We start from the raw sequence: 14161 nt of genomic DNA on the forward strand, positions 1-14161 counted from the left end.
TTTTAAATCCTACACTGTAAGAAATGTCACTCTTTTGCTGTCTGCAAATGCACAATGGTGTCATAAAATATGCACCATCAAAAACACAAAATAGGTTGTATTGGCTCTATACAGACCAGTCTGTTTCTGATCCTTTGTTTGTTTGCTGTGGATTCAGCAGCTGCCCCTTTGCACTCTGCTAAAACGCTGCACATAATCGCAAATATGAAAGGAGCGTTACGTACTGCGCAGAATTTAGTCTAAATTACGCGCTTAACAGTCACAAAGCCGTCATCTGGATGACAGTCAATCTTATCAATGCAATGTCTGTCATATTGATCTGTCCACTAGTGGAAAAATAAGACTGTTGTAATATTTCAATTCAGTTTTATTTATATAGCGCCAAATCATAACAAAAGTTATAGAGCCACAGAGACCCAACAATTCCCCCATGAGTGAGCACTTGGCAACAGCAACAAAGAAACCTCAAGCAGAACCGGACTCTAGGTGAGCGGCCATCTGCCTTGACCGGTTGGGCATTTACACTTGCTCACTGTGCTAGACTAGTGTTTTCAGTTGTTTTTGTTTTTACCTCAAATTTGTCAAATTGTTCTCAACTGAAACAGTTTTGGAACAAAGTACTCTCTTCTTTAGAAATTGCTAAGATGTAACACATTAGATAATGTTTTGACTATTTCTTACCTCCCTGAAGGAGATGAGCTTAAGATATCAGATATAATAGCATCAATACTTAAAAATATACTCTTCGTGGCAGAGGTTGATAGTTTTGGCAGAAAATGACATTTGCAATGACACAAAGTATTTCAGTAAGCACTTGGCTTTTCCACCTCCTGTAGTTCAAATCACCAGAGTATGTTGTGCTTCTAAATATAGCAGAGGACCAATTAAGTGCATTTCCTTGCCAGGAACATCTTTGAGATGATAACCTTGAGAACGAAGTGTCATCCTTTTGTTTGGGTTAAACATCATCTAGCTAGCTAGTGTGGCCTATTAGCACCTTCCTTTTGTAGAAGAGCACTTCTCTTCATTTTCAAAATGGTCTCTCAGCCACAAACAGCCTTGATGCATTTGGGGAAATTAGTTGTTGGGAGAGCAGAAAGGGAGGGTTGAATTAATCCACAGACACACATGCTGAGGAGCCTTTTGTTGTAGTATTGTTGTCTGCAGGCAGTTGCTGCTATCCTGCCAGACTCTCCCATTTGCCCCAAAAGCGGGCTGCAAACCTGTCATCTCCAATCCGTCGGCCTGGTTGAGACCTCAACCTAAATTACAGTCACAAGCTGACGGCCCTTTGCATTGTTCCTCTGCCACCTAGCATTAGCTTGAAGGGCTAACATAGTTTATTGATGCGTGTCTGCTAATAAGCCATGCCAGCAGACAGTTTCCCCCGTCCTTCAGTCTGACCAAAAATACAATGAGATGATGCTCGTTTTCTACATGCTGACGATAATCTTTCATAACATGAATCTATCCAATACCCACTAATAGTATAACCATATACATAACTAACAGTAAATATTTTCTCTGCTTTCAGATACATATAAATGCTTCAGTTTTTGTGCTGTATCATGAACTAAAATCCAGACATTAAGGCTATCATTCAAAGTAAACCTACCAGCCTGCAGCACACACCCACATATAAAAAAATGGATATACTCACACATAAACACACATAGACACAGCCGACATAATACAGATCATTTAAGATATACTTGCAGTCTATGACACATGCTATAATCCAAGTTAATCATGTTGTAAAGTGAAATAATATCACAGACAAGAAATGGAAAATTAATACGATTCCATCTTGATACAGATTAACAACAAAGACAATTATTTTTATTAATCATTAAATATAATTTGATCATCTTTCCCAACTTGGTCGCATACAATAATCCTTCTTGTGTTCTGATAATAAGTTGCTATTTTAATATGTTTAACTAAGGCGGTCTCTATCGAAAAATGATGAATCCATAGTTCTAATAAGACATGTCTGAAATTAACATGCCGAGACATAACATCTCGTCCAGTTAGGACGATTCACTCGGAAACTTTGAATTTGTTGTCTCTTCAGATTAATTTTTTTTCCCACTAAGACACTTCACACTGCATGTATGTAGTCGCTAAGCAGACGGGCCCTCAAATAAGATATTTACAATTTGAGAATCATAACACTTGACCACAGAAATATTTAATCCTCATATGTGACATGATTTGTAATTATTTAGAAAGCATTTACCTTTTTTTTGCTGCTTCCAGCAGATGACCTGTTAACAAAAGATTAACAAAATGCAATTGAGATATTATATCCCCCTGTCACTAAGACAGGATGCAATACTGGCAAGTTATTGGCCAAGACTCGGAGTCATGTGGGCGATGCATCACCACTTGTGACGTCACGTTTGGCGTGTAACCCGAAAATACTTCCCAAATTGGACGAGCGCTACAGCCGCTTCATCATGCTTTGACCACTGCATGGGCAAGTGTTGCCCATGAGGGATGGGGGGTGGAGGGGGGGGCATACAATTGAAATGGGTGCTCCGATATTCTGAGTGACACGTCAGCGAAGCCGTCGAACACGCTTGCTCAATGCGAGTGTCGGCTCACTGCTAAAATCGGCTTTCGGGCTCCCTCTCTGATTTTGGGTATCGTGCCTTGATATGACATGTAAACATTAGCTTTAACCTTCAGGTCACCCTTGACCCAAATCACCGCTTTGACAGAATTTATACACGACAAACCCAGTTTCATGCCACAACGCTTTGGTTCAACCCACAGACTCTAAAATGAAATGATCGCATTTTTCTGTCTAAGAACCTTGTCGCAGACGTTCTCCAGCCTCTCCAGTGTATTTTTAGATTGATAACACATATATAATTTCTTTCCAGGTCAGTAAAAACTCTGGCAAACCTCATTCTTATCTTATTGTGCTGCTCTTATGTTTATTTTATTAATTTCTCACCATTCTGATAACGCTCGATTCCTGTCAGTGTCTGTTGGTCATGTCTTCTTCTGAAACCTTCCTGATGGAGATCCTGCATGCAAATTAGGTTGTTTTGTGTGTGTGTGTGTGTGTGTGTGTGTGTGTGTGTGTGTGTGTGTGTGTGTGAGTGTGTGTCAGTCTGTCAAACCAGGTATCTCCAAGACAGATCCATGACACTGTTTTATCAAAATGTCCTTTAAGCTTCCTGAGTTTCGGCATGACAAAATTCAGATGTAACCCTCTGTGTATTTATTGGATAGCAGAGAAACCTGTTTTCATGCAGTTCTGTTAAAATGTGTGTGTGTGTGTGTGTGTTAGGTTTCTATTTTTGTGTAATCTTGTTCACTAATTAGATCCCCTTCATCCACATTTAACCTTCTTAGTGCTGTTACAATAAATAATTAAAGGGGACACATTATGCACATTTCCAGGTCTGTATCTTTAATCTGGGGCTCTACTAGAATATCTTTGCATTATTTACAGTTCAAAAAACTCATATTTATCTTTATACTATCTCTGCACTGGAGAGGGGGGGGGGCCTCCCTATGAGCCCCCTCCATTCTGATTGGTTAGCTTCCAGAGGCTGCGTCACAGCCTACTCAGGAGGCCATGTCAACAAACTATGAAACAAGCAATAGTAGTAGTGGGATTTCACTACTTTTCCTCATTCTTGATTCGAACGGAAACCTCTCAAATACATCCGTACATGTTCGAGCCTGAATCCGATCCGAAATATGAGAATAAACAACACAAACACACACTTTTGCATCAAACAGAACGGATGTTTATGGGACATGCATCAGCTCATCGACAAGGTAGAAAGACATGCCTCAAGTTTTGGGGCTTTGATTATGTTTAACATAATAATTATAAATTACAGAAAAACAGGAAAAAGCATGATATGTCCCCTTTAAGGTAATCAGACATTTGCAATAAATGTATCATAAATAACAAAGAAAATTACTAAATCAGCAAATATTTGCTTTTTAAAAAAATGACTAAAATGATCCTCCAGATAGATGTCATAAGTTCAACTTAACTTAAAGGTAATTTTTCATAATTTGCAAGTTAATATTAATATATTAAATGGAGAAACTGAAGCTTTGAACTATTTGATGAATGAGAATAATATAAGAAGACCAAGTTCAACCTGGGAGCTAGAGGAATAAACCTTAAGCCCTGAACAAATAAATGTAAAGATGATAAGAGCCTAAGAAGGTTTAGTATAATCAGCAGAATAAAGAATCAGTTAAAGTATTAAAAATATATTGCGTGTATGTGCAGCGGGTCTCAGAACAACATTAGTCTTTGGAGTTTGAGACCCTGAAGCAATGTCGCATAAGGGTCACAAGTTGAAAAATGTTAATGCTTTGGGCTGAAATGATTCTAACAAAAGGAAGTCGCTTTTGGGGTTTAGCTTAAGTGTTCCCTGAAACCTCACACAGCCAGCTCACCACACAGAATTCATCATAACACACTGATGGAAAATTGCCCCTGCCCCGCATGTGGTCACAGTCTGTGATTTAATGATATGGTTCAAGGCAAAAATCTGCTTAACTGGGAAATCGTCCAACTAATTTCACCTCCTTGAAATATTGTTTCATCCTAAGTCAAATAGTTCTGTGTGATTTATTTTTATCAGTGATGCGCTCTATATCGTTATCAGAGATCCAACCGAATAGAAGTTAAAGCTTGTAAAATACAAATAGCAATATAAAAGCACACACCTTGTGTAATCAGGACTTTATCGTGTGACTGATAAATGTTGTATTTTATCAATGTCACACTGACATCACAGTCACCATGAAGCCATAAATGAAACTCACTATGTTTTGGATTTTAACTTCTGAAAACGCACCAGCATGCATTCAACTGAGCATTACTGGTTTAAGTGGAAGCCTAATTGATGTGCATAACCTCCAGTTACAACCTGATAATGAGATATATGAGACATATGACATGAAATGTTTAAATCGGTGTCTAACACTGAAACAGCTGCTGTTTCTTTCTCTAAGAAGAAACAATCTTTCTTTAAGCCTAAATTGTTCAGACACCAGCTCGCAGGGGGAACTTCAACCAGACAACAGTCAATAATTTATTTTCTCCTACGGCCAGTCTAAGGATTAACCTTTTTAATGAAAAAGCTAATCACATTCGCTCATGATAGTTGCTTAAAAATCTTGCTAAAAATCAGATACATTATTCACATAATGCACTCTAAAGAAATACTAATGAAGGAGGAATATTCTTTTTTTTCCTGCTTTGTCTTTTCACTGGGTAAACTTGTCACATTGTGAGATCACTGCGGGAAAAAAACCTTTTGATAAAACATGTTTCAGCAAAGTGTTTTCATCCCTTGATAAACTTCCATCATCTCTAAATATGAAGTAGTCTGTGTGTTGTGATCTTTAAACTACCTGCAGTAGTTTCAACACCATTGTTCAGTGACACTTCTAATGATTATTTTCATTATTGTTTCATCTGTTAATTATTTTTATGATTAATCATATATTCGTGTAGCCTATAAAATGTAAAAAAAGCAAAAAGAATGAATTGCATTAAATTATAAATCATCTGTCTTGACATTTATTGTTTTGTGTGAACAAGACTCCAAAACCAAAATATATTCAATTTACAATGATACAAAACACAGAAAAGCTTATAATGCTCACACTTCAGAAGCTGTTTTGCATTTTTATTGAATGGATTATAAAAATTGATTAATTTTATTTAAATTATGATTGATTAACTAACTTTAAGCACTTAACAACCCAATAAAGTTTCTTTTTTGTATTGTATTGTGATATGAATAATAAATCTGCAGGGTCAAATATATATATTGCATAAATTATACTTCTGCCAGTCAGTGGTGAACTGTGTATTTATTATGTGATCATTTATCGACAGCTTCTTGCTAAAACTACTGGCGGAGGTTGTGTGTTAAATTAAAATGCATTTACACACCTTTTGATGCCTTTGCTCACGGGCTTGTTAGCGGCATTTGACACCTTTTAATACCAGATGTTGAATAATAGCCTCATGGCATTCTCTTTAGTGAGTGAAAAATGTATGATTAATATAAATATTCATAACTTTTGTTAAACACAGAAACAACATCTCACTCAAACATTGAAGCATTTGAGACGCTTTAGCAGCCGCTCGTGTATGTTTACCGAGGAGCACTGTAACAGCGGTTTTGTCTTGGTGTAACCTTGAATGTGGCCTTTTTATAATTTTAATTTATACTAACAATGCCTGTGCCTCTTGGTGTTTGTGTCGGTGTCCTCTTCTCATGTTGTTCAAGGTAAAACAGGCTTTTACAGCTCTGATTGTGCTTCAACCAATATAATATCACAGTAACCACTCGGAAACAACATTCAGGTAAGTTGCGTTGTTCACCCTCCAAGGACCTCTCAGGAACATATTATTTTCCCATAGAGGGTATACAGATTTCTCTTTAACCTTGACTGTTTCAGAGAGTTGACTATGCAGTAAAAAGATAGTGTGAGATATATCCAGGGATATTTTTCCACAACGTACAGGGTCAGGTAACAAAAGAGAGGGCAGAGAGGTCATTTTAATCTTAAATGTATCATTTTCCCCTGTATGTAGAATTAGTCGAGTTTCACTTCAGGCTTGTGAAGTGTAACGGTGTAGATACTGTAGTTCAATCTCCAGCAGTCCACATGTGCATCTATATGTAGAGAGAAGAATCAACATCCTTGTTGTGATATATCTTTACATTAAGTTGCTCAATTCACCAAACAGGCAATACATTGTTCAAAGAAAAACTAATGACCTTCAGGCAGCTAATCTAATTTTTTTTTCATGACAAACTGCATTTTCAAAGAGTTGAGATTACAAATAATTCAGATAATATCAGCAGGAAGTACAAAGAGACAAATATATGCAGTGTTGACCACAAAACAAAATGTCTTTCCTAAAGCCCCCCATCTGTCTCAAGTGTACACAGCGTTGTCAGAACTCTACCATTTAAATCCTGCTGTCAGACAAACACTCCACCGATTTAGATTTGTACAACATTGTTGGATTCACAATATAGTGTTTAAAAAATCTAAATCAATGCAGCAGAACCACGGATATCTTTTTGTCATATTTTGTCAAAACCTGGTGCCTACATTACCCACGTTGCAATTTGACCACCAACAGTTTGGTTGGATATTGGAGTGTGTTATGCTAGTAGCAGCTAATTTAGCCTGAAACTCAAGCAAAGGTCTGGTGAGCTTTTTTTTATTTTCACATTTGTAGTCTTCAGTCCCAACCGACGCTGATGCAATTTACATAAGATGAGGCAATTTATCAGATTTCACACAGCTCCCTCTGGAGCCATAAAAACAACTTTTTTTCTACATACAGTATGTTGAAGTGCTCCTCAAGACCTGTAAACAGACTCTGATGTATAAAATCGAGTTCCCCTTCAACAAAATACCTCTAAGAGTGTAGTCTGGGTCTGTTTTTGATTGGATGTCCTGTTTACATCTGACAGAACTGTAATTAAACACAAAGGGAAAATGTTTTACACATTAACACCTTTTTGAATATTTTTAACTGGGCAAAATTTGCTCAGTAAGTTTCATGAGAATGTGAACTAAATACCATCTTCACGAGGCCCCCAGATAACAGTATCTTGAGTGACCTGTAGGAAATTAAAACATACATCTGATGGCATTTGTCCAAAACGAAAATTTTTTTTTTTTTTTTAGCAAATTCAGTAACCTAGTCGTTCCATCTGCAGAATGGAAAAACATGCAGTAGTCTCAACTGTGTCATCTTAAAGGTCCTACACAGGTGTGTTTGATTGCTACGACTGATCCGACATCTAGTCAGTTTCAAGTCAGGTGGAGTTATGTTGGGAATTGTGTGATGTCACAAAAGTGTATTATTAACGGGTCGTCCCGTTCTAACAGGTATAACGGAACTAACACAGTCTGATCAGGTAAGTGAAAGCACCTGTGTCAGTGGATTATGTGTGTGTAGTTAGTTTAAGCCAATTTTTTGAAACTAGATTACTCAAAGCAAATCATTTTAATGACAAACAGGAAACATCAAGCAATTTCCACACACACACACACACAATATACACATCACCATCATCATTATCTCCAATGCAGACATTAAAGGTCATGCTGAATTATAACATCTGAATCTGTAGCTTTATCTATTTCCCATTTCTAAGGTCATTAACTTAAAACACCCTAATAACAGTAAATATGGAGCCTGTGAGCTGCTATATTACCATTAAAAAAAAAATGTATTAATGCTTTCTTGCTTTGGGTAAATGCGGCTTTATTTTTTTTTTTAAAATATGATACATTGAAAAAGGACTAAGGACTGCAGCTTTTGGTGATAAGAGTACCCAGAGTGACAGTCTCTGCCCTTTTCAATATCCATTTTTAAAGCTATGTTGGAAACTCAAAATGGCAGCAGTAGTAGAAAAAGATGTGTTTGAAAATTTTAACTTCAGAATCATGTCACATTACGTTTCGGCTGGTCTTTGATGTTTTCTGTCAAAGGAAACTAAAGGAAAGAAGGAAGCAAAGAAGAGTAAATTTCTCTGGATGCAAGATGTGCTGACGACTGTTTGTATTTAAGATATTTCTTTAGATTCATCACACATGTCTATATCCTAGTACCAGAATTTAATTTAGGTAATTGTGTGATTGTAGTGGGTCTAAATCGCCCTTCTGTTTTAGCCCGACTTTTTGATTAAGGCTCACAAGAAAAGTTTTACAACATTGTGCCTTTAATCCAACTTGAATTATAACTGATTGTGTCCTGTTTACTGTCAGCTTATCCTCTCTAAAACTGTTTGTGTTTAAGACTTCATTCACTTTAGCAACTGATATTTTTTTTCCTATCATTTAAGCTGTTTTTATTTTGATAAATAGACTCAGTCAGCTGTGAAAGTGTGAATGTTAGGACTCTGAATGTTGAGAGAGGAGACCAGCTGCACTCTGGTTTTTTTTATTTAATTTAAGCAGGTCACGATGTAGAGTCTACAGTCACTCTTATGCTGCGTCTTGTCCAGCTGTGTACATGATGTGCAACACATCCAGTCATTGTGCTTCTCTCTGTTTGACAGCTGAGCTGTGACAGTCACAGTTTGATTAAGACTGCAGGAAAAGCAACAACTGACAATGAAGAAACAGCTTGTCAAAAATTAAGAACAGGTTATCCTGTTCAAAATGACAGCTGCACTACTTTAATTAGTCCACACTGAAAATATCATTTGTCAGGACTAAAAGGGTAAAGTAAGGAGAGGAGGAAAGAGATGTCAGAAAGGGGCTGTCATAAAGCTCCAGTATGTATTCAGTGTTGCAGCTTTTTCTAATTTGTTTAAACTGTTAGGCATCTTGGCAAATGATTAAGGTCAACAGATACCTGTGTATGATACGTGTCTAAACACCCACACACATTGTTTTTCATGCAAGTTCACATGACGTCTACATGTGTAATCACATTAGCTGCCTGAATTGGCGCATCCTGGTTACTTTACCTTGATACTACCTCTGTCTTTATGACACATCTACTGCATGCTATTGGCATCAGTTGACACAGATGGCCGGTGTAGGTTGCACTTTAGTCTGCAGCAGGTGTAACTCAACATCTGATGCTCTCTCTCTAAGCATTCAAACAGAAGACCTGTGAGTAGACTCTTCTGTGATAATCAAAGTTAATACACAAGTTAACAAAACTGAAGTTATGTCCTATATGTTGTAGTAGTCGGTCAGACAGAGGGGAGCAGGTGGCTGTTTAGCATTCAGTGCTCGGACAACACGGTGCAAGATTTGAGTTAAATAATGAGCCTTCAAGATCAGGTAATGAAAGCTCAATTTAACTGTAGGTCATTAATATTTGACGTCATTGCATTTCTACAGAGTTGGCTTTGATGCTCCTCCTCGGCCAGTACACTGATTGCAAAATATTGACTAATCTGTCGATTATTTTCTTAATTAACTGAGTCGTCATTTTGATCTTTAAAATGTCAGAAAGTGGTGAGAAATATCAATGTTTCCCAGAATCCATGGTGCATCTGAAAATATCCTGTTTTATATGACCAACAGTCCACAACACAAAGATATTCAGTTTACTATCATTGAAAACAGAAACTATTCACATTAAAGAAGCTGAAACTAGAGAATTTTAGCATTTTTTTCTTAAAAATGATGATCAAAATAGTTGGCGATCAACATTTTGTCAATTGATTTATTGATTAATCACTGCAGCTCTGCACTTTTTTTTTTATTGTGTGTATAATATAACCAGCTTGTCATGTTTGACTCTGCAGGCTCTTGACAGCTTCCATGCCTACTAGAGCTTCTTTTTATATTCTATTGATTTACTTGCTTGATTTTATCTAATGAAATCTGTATTGGATTGAAAGGTTGATCAGGTAGGAAAAATCTGGGAAAAGACAATGAATATGCAACACCCTGCTCCTCAGTAAGACTCACAAAAACCTCCACTAATGTGCCTTCGTCTATGAGTTGTGTTTCCCCAGTGCTTCCAGGGGAAAATGCTCAATGACCTGGTTTATAAATGGTTTATAATGTGAGCAACTTAGAGCGGGCCTTTCAGTGAGCCAGCTCATGTGGAATAGATTATCATCCAAATGTCCAAATATCCAAATATTTACAACATTACTGTCTAGGCTCTAACCTCATCATTCTCCACAAGAACATTAACCTCAGCACAGCAAGGAGTGGGGAGAGATGATACTAACTTCCCCACTAGGGGGAAGGTAGACTAAGAGCCGAGGTGGATGCTGGGAAGGACATGGGCTTTTTGAAATGCTTTCTGAGAAAAAGCAGCAGCAGTAAGCAACAGTATAGCTTGTGTGAGCCGTGTGGCAGCAGACATGTGAGCAGAACACTGAAGGCTTAAGTTCAGCGCCATGATTAAAAGGGTGTGTTTGATATATTTTGCAGGGTGAGGAGTATCTCATGTGATTGAAGTGGCGTCTTGAGTTGGGCTGCCTGAACTGGCCTGCAGGCTTCTCTTCATATATAACCAGTGAGCCATCTTAATGCTGTATGAAAGAGAGAAAGAGACACTCAACGCATGTCTCTAGTTTGATGAACTGCATTTAGTAGCAAAGTTTCATATTGAATCTGTTACAGTGATAGTCAGATATAATCTTTAGTCAACAAGCCCTAGTCTCAACAGAGATCCCACTGTGCTCAGTATAATGATGTATTTTGACTTAGTTCTCCTACTATTATCCTCCTTTTATCTAAATAATGAAGGGCCAAAAAGCACCATGCACAGAAAATTACTGGTAATTACTATGTTTGGTTGTACCTGAGCATTTAGGGTAAAAAGTAATATTTTGCAAAAAGCCGGTCTCTTATTTCATGTTTCCTAGCTTTCTTGCAGCTGTTCAATCCACAAAAGCATTGTTAAAGAAATTCTTTCAACCAAAAGAAATGAAAAGAACTTACCCACTTCAGGCACTATGATATATTTTAAGCCACATAATGTAGTTATTTCACCTAAGAAATGTTTTATTTTGGCATTCAGTCGCTTGTTGAGCTTATTAATTTGTCAAGTTGAAGGTAAATAGTGGAGGTTTTCCAATGAAAAGTGTTTGCACGGTATGTACAGATGTTGGATGTGTTTGTGTTTAGTTAATTTGTCTGTATGCCATATGGTACAGACTCTATACTATGGCCAGAAACAGCAGAAGCACAGTTCCTCTCCTATAGGGTTCTGAAAGGAAGCCAGTATCTACTTAGTCCCATCAGTACAAAGCAGTGTTGTGTAGACGGAGCCAGCTTAGATATTTTTTTTATGAGGATCAATCTATAAAGCTTTGCTTCAAGTATTAAATAGTCAAAATACACACATGTATATGCACTGGCACATACAAACATGCTCAAAGGATTTAAATTCGAACCGGCAAACAGGCAGACAGACCTGCATGTCCATGCAGAGGCACTTGAAAGGAAACTGTTGCACTTTTTTCTGTCTTCCCCCTCACTGTCTTGATGTCTTTTGCTCTCATATGAAGCAATGACGGAGGACTAAAAGCCCATGTGAACTTATAAAAGACGGAATTGAAGCCAGGAAATATCAGTCACAGCAACACATTGGGCTCCACCGTACTGTGTTGCCATTTAACCAGGATATTAGAGTCTGCTGTGATTAGTTGGTGGGCTGGTGGTCCAGTATAGTTTATCTCTACCATGCAGTGGTTTATCTGTCATTATGCAGATTTACCGTACACTGGGAAATCAGCTGAGGATGAACACCAAATTGCTCATGAGCAAGGCACTGATTTTCAGATTTTTCTTGTGGGAGGGATACTGAGTGGCCAACACTGCGAGATTGGTTGTCGTGGGCAACTCTTCTGCAGGGGTATTTATTGTAAATCCTGGTTATTGTCCTTCCTTCCCTTGCAGGCACTATTCCGAACAAGTCACTTCAGCTTACCTTGTTTAATAAATGTCAGAAAGATTGTTATATATCTTAACGCTAACATATCTAGCTTTAGTACAGGAACTGAAATTACAACAGAATATTTTATAATTGGAAGTTTGCTATTAATATGAAACATGAGTCAGATGCCAGGGGCTGCAGCGAGTGCAGAGAGAGAAGAAGAAGAGCTTGGCTCTGGGCACCGCTGTACATGTAACTGAGCAGGTCTCTCTAGTTCTTGTTAGTGGGCCTTTGATCCCTGCAGTGTCATTTGAGTCACCATTTGACTCACACAAGTCTTTCAGATAAGATAAAAAAAAGAAAACAGAAGCCATGTTTGAGTTAAGGGGGTGCCACTTTCAAAGTCAGCATTTCAAGGCTGAATCACTACAGCCATCAAGGCTGTGCTCTCCCGATGGCTCCATTAAATATGGCTTAAAATAGAAAACTTTTGGCCAGATATGGAGAACACAGCAGGTGTAACCTTGCTATATCTCAGTCTATAGGTCATGGTTGTTTGTTCAGTGGTGCATTCTGGGTTTCTCATCAACTCTGAAAGTCATGAAATTACATGAACATGTCTCATCAACCACATTTCTTTCAGCAGTGGTGCTCTTGTGCACACGGTTTGAACAAATCGATATCGCTCAAACCTACATTCTTTGCTTGTAACAACCACTTTGCCACAGACATTTGGACGCATTGACTTTGTTGCACTCATTTCTGGTTCCTTATGTTATGATTCTACTGTCTTTGCCTAAGAAGTTAGCTAAATAAAAAAGGCTGTCTGTAAAGGAGTAGTATGGCTACCTTTTTAAGTCACTGCTTCTCCTGAGTCTCAAACAAGGAGTACGTGTGGCAGCATTCGTTGTGTTTATTATGTACAATATGAAATTCAGCAGCAGTGTTCATCATGTAGCAGTTGAGAGCATATAGGGGAAACAGTCAACCAGGTCTTTGTGTTCAAATGGTCATCAGTCACGATACATGCATGAACTGGACCAATGAAAAGCAGATTTCCACAGTTAAATAATGGACTGCAGCTTATGCTATTTATTTCACTTGACCATTTCCCTGGTACACTTTGTCAATCATATGTTGAACTGAAGCATCACAGTTCACACTGAAAACCTAGTTAGCACTGAACTGAAAACTTTCTCTGCCAGGTCAAATGGACTCATTGAGGGAGGAAGTACAGGTTGAGCTCACCTGATTTCAGCTTATATGAGTCTAAACCAGATAGCATTAAAAAAAAAAAACATCGTTCCTCTTAACAGTTTTTACAATTGAACAGAAAAGGTCCAAATTTGTTTTTTTCTTCAAATCTTTGTTATTTCATTATTACTTGATGTTGACATGCTATTGTCAAACCTGTCTGTTATGCCTTTCCTTGATAACCCTTAACTGCTGGTAAAATTGCCAAAGCTGTTACAGTGACAAAGGGTAAAACCTGCCTTAAGGAATTCCTCCTCACACTCACATACAGTTTAAAGCTTGGCAGCGGGAAGTAAGAGGTGTTGGGGTGCTGCAGCACACCCACCCTGAGGTGCAGCATACCTGCCTCCAGGTGGCTGGTAACCTATAGACCCATTTGTGTTGTAGCAAAAATTTATCTTTTTTGTCATGTGCGAGCTGGTCCAGCAAAAACAGACCCTGCGCGTAAAGATAGTGGAGTAAGAAGACACGTGGCTTATGAACCCAGTTGACACATGCTGGTTAGAAATGTCTCCGGCAGCCCAA

At 38.0% G+C, this 14161-nt stretch overlaps 1 protein-coding gene and 1 long non-coding RNA gene across 11 annotated transcripts in view; one reads left to right on the plus strand and one right to left on the minus strand.

Moving 5' to 3' along the window:
- Positions 1 to 14161, minus strand: part of pcbp3 (poly(rC) binding protein 3) — a 74885-nt gene that overhangs the window by 23554 nt on the left and 37170 nt on the right. The window lies entirely within an intron of this gene.
- The window catches only part of LOC137192401 (uncharacterized), an 83340-nt gene that overhangs the window by 1086 nt on the left and 68093 nt on the right, over positions 1 to 14161 (plus strand). The gene's annotated exons all lie outside the window — the stretch shown is intronic.

Source organism: Thunnus thynnus, chromosome 11, assembly GCF_963924715.1.
Source record: "Thunnus thynnus chromosome 11, fThuThy2.1, whole genome shotgun sequence".
Classification (NCBI taxonomy): Eukaryota; Metazoa; Chordata; class Actinopteri; order Scombriformes; family Scombridae; genus Thunnus; species Thunnus thynnus.